The sequence below is a fragment of the Papilio polytes genome, unplaced genomic scaffold (genome assembly GCF_000836215.1).
Source record: "Papilio polytes unplaced genomic scaffold, Ppol_1.0 DF824024.1, whole genome shotgun sequence".
Taxonomy (NCBI): Eukaryota; Metazoa; Arthropoda; class Insecta; order Lepidoptera; family Papilionidae; genus Papilio; species Papilio polytes.
Window position 1 is genome coordinate 2,477,491 of NW_013525180.1, and position 15,230 is coordinate 2,492,720.

At 33.0% G+C, this 15,230-nt stretch overlaps 1 protein-coding gene across 3 annotated transcripts in view; it reads left to right on the forward strand.

Annotated features, from left to right (window-relative positions):
• Nucleotides 1–15,230, forward strand: part of LOC106101173 — a 103,877-nt gene that overhangs the window by 30,730 nt on the left and 57,917 nt on the right. For all 3 annotated transcript variants that reach the window (XM_013280315.1, XM_013280317.1, XM_013280318.1), the window contains exon 3: nucleotides 3,885–3,924. The gene's annotated coding sequence lies outside the window, so the exon portion shown is untranslated. The remainder of the gene's footprint in view (nucleotides 1–3,884; nucleotides 3,925–15,230) is intronic.

Consider the following 15,230-nt stretch of genomic DNA (forward strand, 5'->3'; position numbering starts at 1 on the left):
CGTTTGTAGCCTAAACGGCTGAACGGATCTCCATGAAATTTGGCACAGGCTTAGAATACATAGGCTACTTTCTATTCCGGGAATAGTTACGGTTCCCGTGGGATTCATGCATTTAGTTTTTTAATGTTTACTTGATCATTCTGCAACGGTTCAACATATCTTATTGAACAGTAAAGATATAAAGCAAAGTCTGGAGTACATATGGGATAAGGTTCATCCCCGAGAAATGTAAGGTTCCCGAGGGATACGTAGCCTTTTGGTATTTATATAGTCCATATGTTTTATTTCTTTATTTATACTTTGTACACAAGGAAAACAATTTACAATAAATATGTATTGAAAATTGGTTGTACAGGTGAGCTTAACTCTAAAAGAGTTACCTTACTGCTAACCATGAGATACAGAGTAAAATTCTAATACCACGCGGACGAAGTCCCGGGCAACAGCTAGTAAATACGGCAACGACCTTTGAACTTGTAAAAAGGTGCCTTTAGGTAGGCGGTCCGTCCTGTCATCGGGTAACGAATAAAATTTATGTTAATCGCGAGATAATAATATTCGATAAAACTTTTCGCTTTGAGTTACTTTTTGATACCTTTTAGATATGTATCACAATATTTTATACTCTGTTCACGTTCAGAAACGTATCTATAATTAAGTCACGGGTGTAATAAGATTTTAGACAAAAATATTGAAATACAAAAATAAAAATACGAAAAATTTTTGGTAACCAAAAATAAAATAATTAAACTAAAAAAGCATTATGATATATAACAATGATGATTTTCAAAGAGTACGTTTAATTTCATACAACATTTTCATCTTAATACCTAGATTGGAAAGTGATTGCAGCTTATTGTAGATGTCTTAATGATGGCCAAATAAAATAACGTAAAAACAGCATTTAGTAGTTTCCCTACAAGTATATTAGTATTTAAAGATTTTAGATATCACATTTCTAAAAAAAAAAATAACAAAGTGCTTGTGATTCTTTAATCAGACAAGAGGCACGATCTCATACCTCACAGAAGATGCTCTCGGCTCTATGTACGTTGTTATATAATTCATGCGAATACACGGGTATTTGCCTTTCGCCTTGTCTTATATCCGACCTGTTCGGAACGAACGTAATTTATGCATTGAATTTCAATTTCATTGCTTAAAAGATTTTTTTTTGGAAAAATTTTCGTCTCATTCATTTTAGTGAAGAAAGAGTATTGCTATGTATAACTAATATACTGGAAAGTCCCGAATGATGCTTACTACTTTAAGCAAATGCAAAATTATCGGGACAAGATACAAGATTATGATTAATAGATTTAACTTAACAATCAAATGAATTAAGACGGTAAAGCTCAGTCAATACCACACGAAAAACATAAATAATAAACAATCCGAGTGATCAGAACAAAGTTTGCGCCCGCTGACCTCTCATCGTAAAGACCGGTTCTGTCGCGTCGACGATTAAGCGATCTTCCCGCTGTTCAACCGTTTTCGGGTTAATTTCTTCATTCTTCGAGCCCTTCGCATTCTTGTTCCTTTTAAAATCCCAAGGCGCTACAAAATTCGAGACAATTCCTCTAATGGGAGTTCTCGTAAACGCTGAGCGTATTCGAAATACTTTTCTTATAATCTGGGTAATGGCCTCTTGCCTACGATTCTATCAAACAATCATAGCTTTAGTGGGATCGTTGATGGAACAGTGAACGAAGTTACGAAAGCAATTCCACAAGTATCCGACGTCAATCACCGTACACCGAATACACACGAAATAGTTATATCTGATGAGATTGATAACGCTGGAGGCGGAAGTAAAAGAATTGTTCCTTTGATTTATTTTATCGTGCATTTTGTAACTAGATACGGGTGAATTGAAACCTAATTGTTTGTTGTTTTAAAAATTACATCAAGACCTGTATTAACTCTTACTAGTGCAAACATTCATTACTGTCGATACATTTAATTGATGCTGATGTTTGTATTATTGTTAAGATATTAATCGAACTTGTAGCTTTTCAGTTTTACATCAATAGCAGGAGTGGTAATAAAAATAGCGACAGAAGCAATATATACTGCATATTGACAAATTTAGAATTGGCAAAACCTTTTACTTTTACTTTTAAACCGAGTGCTGTAAGCACGTAATATGTAACAGCCGGTTCGACGTCTTGCATTTTTCTTTATTTCCACAGCTAAGAAATCTTATCTCGCCCGAGGGCACGAGTAGCATTAATCTTATTACTGGGACGAGAGCTACGACCCTGTCAGTGGAGTTTCGAATCTGTTACACGCCTGCCTATCCTGACAATCTCGGATTCCGATTCGGTCGTGAGTCGGTTGTCATACTGACGTTTTTATCTCAATGATTGTTAAAAGCTTCTTTAGTGCTTTCGTATTATTTAAACCTCCCTGCTTTTTTTCTTCTTGAAACAATGAGCTTTCACGATCATTTATTCTATTGGAGTATTCAGACGAAGAATGAGTTTTTGATTTATTTCCCTTTTCCATTATTAATAGAAATTAAATCAAGTTTTGACTTAAAAATAAATAAGGACCAAAATATTTGAAGAAATTTCGATGCCAGAGTGATAAGGTAATCGTTAAAATTATAGAAATGATGCTATTCTTAATTATGTATGTGAAAAGACATTTGATGAGATTGAAAATTATAATGTTAATAAATTGGTTTAGTAACAAAAATTAAGATATAAAAACAAAGGATAACTAAATAAAAAGGATATAATCCAGTAAACGTGATAGGATCGAATGATAAATAACTAGAAAATAAAGTGATAAATCAAGTAATAAAAGCATAGATCATTAAACTATACAATAGCCCGAATCGGGATGTCGTAAATAAATCTAAATCAGACCATAAGTCGATAACGATACAACACTAATGACATCAAATATTCCAATACTGTATCGACTGGTATCGTATCGTAAATTTGTTAGTGTAACAATGCTATTGAGTGCGGTCCTATTTGTTAATACTCGTTTCCCTTTACTTTTGTTTCGCCCGAACGCTTTTTGTAATAAACGAGGTGGCAGATCGTAAAACTCAGCTTTATCGGCATTTGTCCGAGTTTGTTTATAGCCTAACAGGATTACCAGTTGTGATTGATTCGACTTCCTTCAAATAAATATCCCTCTAACCGATGTAAAGGACTTTGTCTACTTTGTACTCTACAGCATTGAAATCTAATTTAAAAGAAGTAGACAATTCAAGACCGATATCCATAATGAACCTTTAAATCTAGCCAGTAGTTTTGAAATAGCTATATTTTCTTCTTATTTAGGACAATGATTTATTTAAGATACGATGCGTAGAAATACATTTTCTAATCACCTCCGAAGCAAATGGATAGTGGTTGCCGACAAAACACATGTAAAGCACCCGTTACCGATATATTAAATAGTGCTATATTATACATGTTTTGTGATCGATTAAATTTCTTCAATTCGAAATCAATTTCAAACTTTACACTATTCGTAATAAAATACATTTTAGAACAAATTTTTGAACTCATTCGATAGTTTATAGTTTTTCTACTAAAAGCATGCGGTACGGGTCCTCTCGCTTGGTTAATTAAGACATGTTTTATCAAACGTTTTGAGGCAGTAAATAAAATTGTAATCTACCATTCTAAGAGTATAGGCGTCTCAATAACACGCCTTTATCTCGGAATGGTTAGCCGAAACGCATAACGTTTCTTTGATGCTACACCTACACTCACTATTAAGCCGTAATAATCTTCCATTAATACTAATGCAGTGTCAAATTTTAATGTATCTTCTGATAGGACATCTAAAAAGCCCAAATATTATACGTCTCAATCCGTTGTAATTGATGGCTTTAAATTTTTTAATTTTTATGTTTACAGGTAATCTCCAACCAGCCAGTCGTGTTACACAAATACTAAGGTATTTATACATAATCATTAGTAAAAAACTATATTATAGAAGGTAAAGACTAATATAGTTACTGGTTTAATGTTTTACGCTGTTACTTCTCAGTGATGAAATGTTTTTGATGTTATCAAATTTCCAGTTTCCTTAATTTGTAGAAAACTTTGCAATACAAATAAGTCATGCCAAAAGTTTTTTGCTTTCGGAAGCAGGTCATGAGTTTTGGAGCGTACTGATTAAATACTTTTATCTTTATTTACTAGGGCGTTTGTGCGAACAATTTCGTTTTAGGATTTATCGTTGAACTTTAAATGAGATCAAGTCCTAACTTTCTACAACTGTTCTAATATTATTTCATTTCTGACTTAGATTTGTTGGATTCGCTTCTGCGAGAGTTCTTACAGATAATACGTTTAAAATTTAATTTAAATAATTACAGCAATTTTCTAAATTTCTTTTTAATTCATATTTAAACTAGCTAATGCCCGCAACATCGTCTACGCAATTTTAAGATAAAAAAAAACATACAGACGAATTAAGTACCTCCTTTTTTGGGAAGTCGGTCAAAAAGTAGCCTATAATATGCCCGTCTATGTCAGCTACCCTTCAGTGGAAGTCCAGTCGAAATCGGCCCAGCCGTTTCGGAGTTAACCGGAACAAACGCGGCTTGCGGACAGACAGACAACAAAATTTTAAATGCTATTTCCGTTGTTTTCGAAATTTCCAGATTTCGTCTTTCCGAAATATTCTTTTTATATTAGAAACAGACACTCCAATTTTATTAGGTGTATAGATTTGATTGCGATGCATAAAATCTACAATGAATAACGATAAAGGTAAAAGTGGAGTCACTTTCACATCCGTTTTTCTTATGATCAATGATTTTTTTTAGTTAATGGACTGCATGTTAAAACCGGTATAAAATTAAGAAGCCGTTACTAGCACGTCCCTGATGGATTTTCAAATATTGACCGCTTCGACCATTATCTTTAAGCGTGTCGGGCTAACGAAACATTGATAACAAAGTCGCCACCCTAAAAAAATGGTTTGTTTGTTCGGTCTCTGTTTATACAACGAAGCGGATATGACAAGGTGCGGAACCTTTTGTAATTAAAAATGGATGTTAGGTACCTTTTATACTAGGGCTGCACAAGAAAGCAGAGCAGGACAGAAGCGGTAGTACTTCTGTTGATTGTAGCCGAGACATAAATCTCATAGACTTTTCTTTTTAATACCGATATCGATTAAATATCGACTGCATCGTCACCTCCTTTAGGTGGGATCGTGGTCAAGCGCTAGCTTAACAAATAATAATAATAAATATCGCTAATAGAATCGACAAAATGTATGGGAATTAATACGTGACTAGAATTCGACATATATAGGTAAAACTAGAAATATCTCTTTGTCTAAGTCTAGAAAGATAATTACAATACAGTAAGTGTGTGTTTGAACAATTGTAATACTGAATAGGCGACTATCTGTGTCACTGTTACCCTAGTGTGAAACTATCTTTATGTGATATCGTGTTGCATTTTAAATTTACTGTTTTGTGTGACCGTCCGTTGGTCATTTCTTTTTGTATACACATTTCATTTTTATTGACTCAGTAATTAAGAAAGGAAGACAGTTTTGTCAACAAAAAATATTTTATTACAATAGAACATAAATTTTAATTAAGGATGTTAATTCTACTTTTTTGTGACAAAGATAATTGGGGCGTCAATGCTGTGAAGAAATTAAACAAAAAAGTTTATAGCATTGCCTCTTAGACCAGAGATTTTCAAACTTTTTTCTCATAGAATACTCTTTTTAAATTTTACTGGTTTCGATGAGCACCAAGCTACATTTCTTCGTCAACTTGTGAAGCCTCTAACTAATTTCACGTCGTAGTTCTTCCCTACCAATACAAGGAACCCAAGATGCCTTAGCCTACTTTGGATATCATTGGACTAAACTATAATGGAAGACAAATTACGATTTTATAATTAAACTAGCTTCCGCCCGCGACTCCGTCCGCGTGGTATTAATAAAAACAAAAGAAACAACAAAAGTAGCCTATATGTTCTTCCAGACTATCGTCTACATGTATGCCAAATTTCATCCAGATCCGTTCAGCCTTTTAGGCTCTAACAAACATCCAACCAAACTTTCACATTTATAATATTAGTCAGATTCCTAGAAATAAACTTTTTTAATGTTAATACATTTTTTTAAATTTACTAATATTGTGCTAGGATGTGGATGACAATAGTCAAGGCGGGAATCGAATCTTGGATCACGTGATAGGAAATCCGTACCACCATTAGGCTAATGGCGCTTAACTAGTTAACACGTAATCAAAAAATCAAAATACAATAATAAGTATGCAATAAATCTGTAACCCGACTCCCACATGTGCTGAGTGAGAGCATTCAGGAGATATTAATTACGGGGCCGACTAAAGGAATTCCCAGTGTGTATTTCAACGCTTTAATTGGGAACAAATGTGCTGATAGCTAAGCTCATATTCAGTAGGAATCACGTATCAGACTTGATTATGATAAATTCTTTGACATTGATGTAAAACAACTAGATTTTTAACTTGGTAGGGACAATTTTAATCTATACTATTATTATAAAGAAAAAAGTTTTAGTATTTTTGTATGTATTGAAATAACTAAAAAAGTAATACTCGCGCCCGTTGTAATACCACGACCACACAGAAGACAGGCGTGAAATGGAAGCAATTCCGTGTTTCGTCTGATGAGTATGGTGCCGGAGGCCTAATTTAAGTCCCTTACTCTTTACCACCCTTTTCTTTTAAGGAGAAGATGGGAAGGGGAAGTGGATTTGACGGAGGAGGAGATGCATAGGAAGGGCAAATATCCTCTTTATGTGCGTGTCCTCCTCTGTCGGATAAAGGTAGGCAACGCATCTGCAATTGAGGATGTCTAAGGGCAGCGGTCGCTTCGCCATTTTGGCGGATTCAAGTGGCCGCTTGCATGTTTGCCACATTATGTTATAAAAAAAAGTACTGGGCCGATTTTAATTTTTTCATTAAAAAGCTACGTTATCAGTGGGTTACATAGGTTATGTTTTTTTTTACTCTTTAATTTCGCGCGGGCGAAGTTGCAACGACAGAGAACTAAGAGTTTTTGAAGAAAATGTAGGAAATTTTCAAATTGTTTGAAAAATTCTTTGTACGTACATTAAACAAAAATTAATTTATTGTAAACAAGACAATCTATGTATTATACTAAATATTATAAACTAGCTGTTGCTCGCGACTTCGTCCACGTGAAATTTAAAATTATAAGCTATGTTACTCAGCGATAATTTATTTTTTTGTAAAGTGGCCCAGCATGCAATACATACAAAAATACAAAGATTTCCTTTTAATAATATTAGCATAGATATATATTAATTCATACAGGTTTTAGTAGCGTGTGTGATTTAAATGTCCATTTGTGAACAAAATCTAATCCGTTTTCCTGCTTCCGTATTCAATCGCAAACGTGCCTTTGATGATCCTGACTCGATTCCCTCTGCATCCGTAATCTTCGCTTACGAATGGGAATGGACTGGTTTGTTGCAAAACTATTGACAAACATACGGTATTAAGGTTAACAGAATTTTTGTTTATATCATTATTACCTTCGTCCTTATCTATATTTATGGTATCTTACTAATATTATAAATGCGAAAGTTTAGATGGATAGATGGATGGATGGATGGATTTTTGTTAGAGTTTGTAGCCTAAACGGCTAAAAGGATATCGATGAAATTTGGCATGAATGTAGAGGATAGTCTGGAAGAACACATAGGCTACTAACTTTTGTTTTTTTGAACTCCACGCGGACGGAGTCGCGGGCCATAGCTAGTTATGTATAAAAATATTATTTATTTACGACTGGAAAAAATACTTTTATCCGCGAACCATATTTTTATTACATATGAAACTTGCATTGACTACACTTCTAACATAAAAGAATTGCAACTTTTAAATAGTACTTGATTGTCCTTAATCAACGTTTTAAAAAGTAATTATGGCAATACAATATACATGACGGTTCATTTGCTTTTACAATAAAACCAAATATGTAATGCAAGAAAACTATGAATACGAGAACGGCCATTTTAGCCGACATTAATACACGACGACGTACATAAATCATAAAGTAAATAGGCAATAAGAAGATATTTATCTGTGCATCAACGGACGCGGTGTAACTCGACGAGAAATCCGATTAATACAACAATATGGTTAATTGCGTCGAGCGAGCTTTGCCAGCCACAAAGCGCGGGGAAATGCCTGCGCGGGGGACGAAGTGTCTGCGCGGGGGAAGAAGTGCCTGGCGCGGGGGACGAAGTGCCTGGCGCGGGGGACGAAGTGCCTGGCGCGGGGGACGAAGTGCCTGGCGCGGGGGACGTAGTGCCTGCACGGGGAAGGATGTCCGGCATGCGGGGATCGGGGATCGTCCACAGTAAATGTTTCATCCACATACATTAAACTCGCATTTCGTGAGGTTCAAATGACGACCCGTTATTGATGATCCGAACGAAGTTTTATTGTTTTTTTTAAACAAAACAAGTTTTTGATGACTTATTAAGAAGTCTCTCAAGGACCGATTCATAAATGAATACCTTAAGTACGGCGAAATCATGTAGTTGCCTTTCAGATACTCACTTTTTTTTTATAAGTTTAATTTACCCTAAAATATTTAATATTCTTTTAACATACTTCTGGTAAACATTTTAATTACATGTCACTCAATTTATTTAATCTCAATTATAATGACTACCACAAGAAAAACCATTTCAACGTTGCGATCATTAAAAACAAGTTAAGTCTGATGTCGTTCGGACGCAGATTACAAAGCATCCTGCTGTGTGTTACCGACGGATATTGAATTTCGCCATTTCATAATTGTACTAGGCATAAGTCAGTAAATTATTTGGCAAGTGCTGTAAAAATTGTTAATGAATTGTAAAATATAACACATAAACGTTTTAAAAACAAGTCCGAACTTTAAAAAATTCCAAATTTTCCATTTTAAGAAATTTCGAGAGTTCATAAACTATCAGAAAATATAATTTCCAACAAAAGCTTCAACTTTTAGTTCACAACTAGCTGTTCCCGTGCGGCTTCATCCGCATGAGATTATGAACATTTGATTTTATTGTTTACATTTGTTAAATTATCAATAGCAATTGTCAAAATGACATGACATGACAAACCTTGACAATCTTGCTTCCTTGATGTTGGCAGCAACTTATGGTCTCTTTACCACATTAGGGTTTTTATCCAAAACATTTACCCGCTAAGTATAATGGCGTGAAAAAATATAACCTAAAGCATGACGTAAGTGTAAGGCTTTTTATTAAAAAAAAAGAATTTTTTAAAAATATGCTGCAGTTGCAGACATCTTAGGCAACAAAGAAGTGTGTGTTTACGCTTTATTACAATATATATAAGTAGAGATAAAAACGTACAAAGTTTACAATCGACCGGTGACATTATAAAACAATTGCGTGCAATCGCCCGATTGTTAATGCCACTTCTTGTTGTCGCTTCCTTTAAATCGATATTCCGATCAGAGATCGCTTGTATTCCCTGTTTATAATACAACTACTTAAAGTGCTCTGTAATTACTTAAACAAAAACTAAAACGTAGTTTATTTTTCTTTTTGTCAGGAAAGTTAATATAAAGGCAAAATGTTAAGTCTCCTTACTAAACAAATATTTTAGTATATTGCGTATTTATAAATCCTACATACGTCAGTCGAAATCTGTAATAATGTCAAGAAAGAATGTAAAACATGTTATTTATTTTATGTTTACAAAGATATATTGAATATATCTATATTATATATTAGTTCTAAACCGTATTGAGAAACCGATGCAAACATCGGAAACTGTACCACGTACTACTTGGATCTGATTCCAATTAATCTTCTCTGTGCATTTCGTAGCTCTATATCGTAGTGTAACTTTACCATTTGCTAAGCTTAACTTTATCAACTTAACCATTTCACTTAACCACATACTGTATCCTGATTTCTGGGAAAACTATTTGCCATATTCAGTTGTAAGCGAGTCCCTTAGTGTAGGTTTAGTAGAGGAATATACAATTGACTGAATGAAATGACTAAGTATGACTGTTATTTCTTACAAGGGATCTAAGGTTGACTTTCAGATAATAACTTTTTTTTTTCAATTTAATGAAAATTTATAGTTGAAACCCTGGAAACTATAAACTATAAACTTGCTCCTAACTTGTTCCTGTTGTAACAAATATTATATTTCAATTTATTAAAAAAATCTATTTTAATTAGAACCTTCATTCATAATTTTCTTATAATTTAAAAACGTCTGCAACATGATTAATAATTTGACATCATAATTATTACATTCGTGAGCAATAGTGTCGGCAAGACAACCAGTTTGAAAAGACACCTCAAAGTGTTTATCAAATCGCTTTAATATATTACAAAAGTTACTCTCGATGTATCATTTTAAATTGGTCGAGATAGATTATTACGTTACCCTATCGCCTTATACCACCCGCTGCGACTAATGTTAGTCGTATCTACAGCCTGCAACAAAAGTAGCGACATCATTTCTCAACTCCGCATCACTTTTAATATCGCTTCCCTCATATCACGCGGTGTACGACTGCGTTCATATATGTACACATCGTTTATCATACTTTACAGCGCCATAATTTATTCACGAAGACAATCTTTACACTCAGATACCTTTACATGGTGCTCTCAGATTACCCAACTTGTATGCGATTCAGTAATTAATTAGGTTCTACTTTTATAGCGTTTTAATGTTATTAACAATGTATCACAAGACATTTAACAGATCTTCAACTTGATAACAGCAGACTTAAAAGTATTCTGGATAAATTACACTTAAAGCACTTAAATTACTCCAAAGTTATGTTTCGGTTCATAAAACATTTTTTACATCTTTCTCTAAAATGCAGAAATAAATTATTGGCATATCTTCACATTTTAATTAATCCTGATATATCATTAAATTGCTAACGGATTCATTAAAATATATGCTTCATTTTAATGGAAGTCAATTTTCATCAAGTTTTTAATATCATGATTAAATAAAAGGTTTCAACAAAATCAAAATGAACAACCCCTTGTGCGTCTAATTTATATTTCCCTGCGTGTCCTCTATGAAAATTTTATAGCCTTCATAATATATGATCAGAGCAATTCGCTTTGTTATACAATAAAAGTCGCTGTGGATTAACAAAACTCATGCACAATCACGTCTGTACACTTCATGTTTATGACTGCTATTAGAGTCAGTAGGCAAGTGATGTCATAAAGAAGATTATGCATAGTGACCTTTTTGCATCGTATCTATGCCAGTGTTATTTAATATATCGCTCGACCCATGCCATAGTCTGGATAATATGGAAATGAGTCTGGGTCAGTTCCAATTCACTTCCCCTCATAAGAATTCTGAACGTACTGATGTAGAAAATCATATTTTGTTCCAAATATAAAGTTTATGACCTATGAAATTTTATACTGTGACATTATAATGTGCAATTTCGTGTTGCATTTAAATTACAATTTACGTTTCGTGTTTAGATAAAAATATAGTATTTATTTCATAATGTCTTATAACGTTTAGAAGCTTTATTTAAAACTAGCCAATGCTCGCGACTTCGCCCGTGTGTTAAGAAATAATAATGAAAAATGTTAACCATATACCCTTTACTCCCAGATAAATTACCTTTCTAATGTTGAAAGAAATTTTGAAATCGGCCCAGTAGTTTTTACGGGAATCGAATACATACAAAAATCCAAAAATACAAATCTTTCCTTTATATAATATTAGTATTATTTGAAATTATTGTAATTAATGAATGAATATAAATCAAAATAGCCGATAATTAAAGCCATTTGATTTCAAAGAGGGAAGGGGAAATTTTAAAATAAACTTCGTTACAACATAAATCACTGTCTTTTCATGTAATTTCCATAAAATCACCATTAAAACACAAATTATCGTTGTCAAGTTATATTTTAAATTGCTAAAGTGTCCCGATTCGATTACTGAAACCCATTAAGTTACAAGTTGGTACAAATTACGAGCCTATTCAGGGGTGGCCAACATTTTACAATGAATTTCGAATTTGTTAATCTGTTTTTTTTCGTTATTGCAAAAATCAAAGCAAGTTATTGTTTCTGAGTTTACACAAATATAATAAAATAACAATGATAATCAATACATAAACAAAAAAGCAGATTACTACTATATTATTATTAACGAAAAGACTAATAGAATGATACTTTTTAACATCGATTTAATTATTAAGGCTACAGAACATAGCAACAAAATTTTCATACATGAAAGCGTCCTCAAAGGCCGGCAACGCATCTATAGTTCCTCTGGTGTTGCGGATGTCCATGGTCCTCGCTGACCACCTCGGTGTTCTCGCCGCTCGTTTGCCCCCTTTTATTATAAAAAAAGCTCACTAACATACCCGCGTATAACTCTACCCCCTGACTCTGCCAAGAATTTTAATCAATCCAATCATTAAATTGAAAGTATTTAAATTCATTATTCACTAATGATTCGAATTTGAAGCTAGCTTTAACTTAAGTTATTATTACATTTAGTCTCGCTCATCGATCTTCCTACTTAACGAGCGGAACTTATCAAACTGTATAAAACAAAATGCTCTTTGCGCTTTTTTATAGCACAAGTTCCGTATAATTTATAGTTTTAAGAGTTTACTGAAAATATTATTTTTAACCAAGATCCTTCACGTTACTTTTACACGGATTGTTACGGTTTGATCGATATGCACTAAAAAAATCATTAAAAAAAACATACTCAATGTTATAAATGCGAATGTTTAGATGGATGGATGTTTGTTAGCGTTTGTAGCCTAAACGGCTGAATGGATTTTGATGAAATTCGGTATAGATGTAGAGAATAGTCTGGAAGAGCACATAGGCCACTCTTTTTTGTTTTTTTTTCAAATATCACGCGGACGGAGTCGCGGGCGAAAGCTAGTATTATATATTTCAATAAAAAAATTAATGATTAAATTGTAATCATATTCTGTTTTACTTTTAATTTTAGAACATAACTATTGTATATATTTAGTCCCTTTAAAACATAACTAAATAGCTATTTGTTTTAGCTAAGATTACGACGAATTAGGCCACTGAATATATTTTTGATAGAAAATGTTACTCTACTGTCTGTCCTGTATGTATGTATTTATGTCCCGCATGGAAGAGGATATATGTTTGAGAAAAATGATATCCGACAATGAAATTGGAAAATGTAAAAGTTACCTATTTTCAACTTTTCTGTTTAAACTTCAACCGCATGTTGTTAAAACAAAACCTAATCGCGAACAAAAACCTCCAAACTTCAAACTCTGACCGATTTCGATTGAAACGTCGACTAAAAATACTCACAGAAACAAAGCGACGAAGGATGTCTTATTTCCACGAAGCCAATACGAATTGCCAACGATTTGTCGGGCTCATTGGTTTGATATCTAAATTAGTATGGAGACGGGGCACCATACTTTTTTTCTTTTCCTGTACGAACTTGACGTCTCAATTAATGGTGTGCAATTTCAAAGATCTGAATCGTTAACGCCTCATATCTCAGTGAAATTATTATCATAAATCTATATTTATCCTTTAGTCGCTGCCTTTATTAGTATTCTTGTATTTAATTATTGCTATTTTTATTTTTAATGTCGTGTTTAGTTAAATGTTTAGTTAAAAGATTATTTAATTTGAAATAGTACTCTTAGGGCTTATTTTAAAAAAGCAATGTTTGTAGGTCATCTAGTTACTGCTCTGTATTAAGGTAAAAAGAAACGTAAAATAATGAAAGAATCTAGTTTAAAACTATGTTCAGTCCTCTACAAAATGTATGAAACTTTATAGCTTATTCTTTACTTAAGAAATTCAAAAATGTCGAAATAAATGAACAATTTGTATTTAAAATCGACCAAAGCTAATCTTAAATAATTACCTCAAGGAAAATGAAAATTATTTTAATTCCCACAACAAGTTTTTTAAGCAAAAACTGTAGGGATGAAGAATACTTCGTCAAAAATTAATGCAAAATTATACAATTTGACTAAAAGAGCTCACGACGGACTACAGTTGCAAAAACTCCAAGCTTCTCGAGCTATTTGAACTAACTGTATTTGTTATACTCTCCAATTTAAATAAGATAAAAAAGTTCTTTTTGCGACTTTCCTGTGAATTGTTAACAAATAAGTTTTTTTCTCAAAGAGAAATTTATTTACTTATAAGTATGCCATTATAATGTTCCGAGAGGAAGAGTGTTTCTATTTCTTTTACGTGAGCTTGTTTAAAAGATGTGAAAATATTTTAAGAGTAAACATTTTACTAAAAGAAAAGTTTATAATGATCACCATTTATTCAACTATAATAATGTGCTCTATTCATTTGTTTTAAGATTGATTATCCCTTGAAACTGTTAGATGACGCCGATTTATACCGACGAAAAATCTAACAATTCATCATAATAGTGCCAGGCAATTACTGTTAGAAGCGTTAATGACTGACGTCCATTATTAATCCGAGGGGAACTTGTTTTGAACTCACAAGACTCATAGCGATTCCGATAATAATCTTGTATTAATAATTACCAAGTTATTTCTCTTCCCACAATCTTGATTAGTTTCTATTTGTATGTTATTTTTCAAGCCAACAGCCGGACATAGTTGGTGGCTCGACAACTCTGTTAGGAATGGTTAATTCATGTGATTTTTCTTAGTTGGTGTTATCTGACAGGAAATCAGTGGAGCGTTTCCAGGAATTCTGTTTAGTTTATTTTACTGTTCTTCGTTTCTATCTGTATCTATTACATTGTTGAATTTAATACTACGTTGTTTTGAAATATTCTTTACTGGTTCTATAAAAATTTATAATCATATGTTTTTCAACAACCGATTTTGGAAACCATGTCTTATTAATATTAATTATGGTAGTTACTTCTTCAATAAGCAATCAAATAGTTTTGAAAACGCCTTTTGCCCTTAATTCAAATCGCAGCATTATCATCAACTTGCCCTTATCCCTACGGAGGGTCGGCAAAGTATGTGCTGCTCTTCTGTACATTTACATCAGCCATCATATTTATTTGTTTCTGAATATATGTATCTAATCTGAATATATCTGAATCAACTCCCTTCTTAAGCTCTTTCACACAATCCATCCATGCGTCCTTCGGTCTTCCTCTACCTTTGTAACCTTCAATTCAAATCTATTTACAATTATTTTAATTCATTCATTAAATT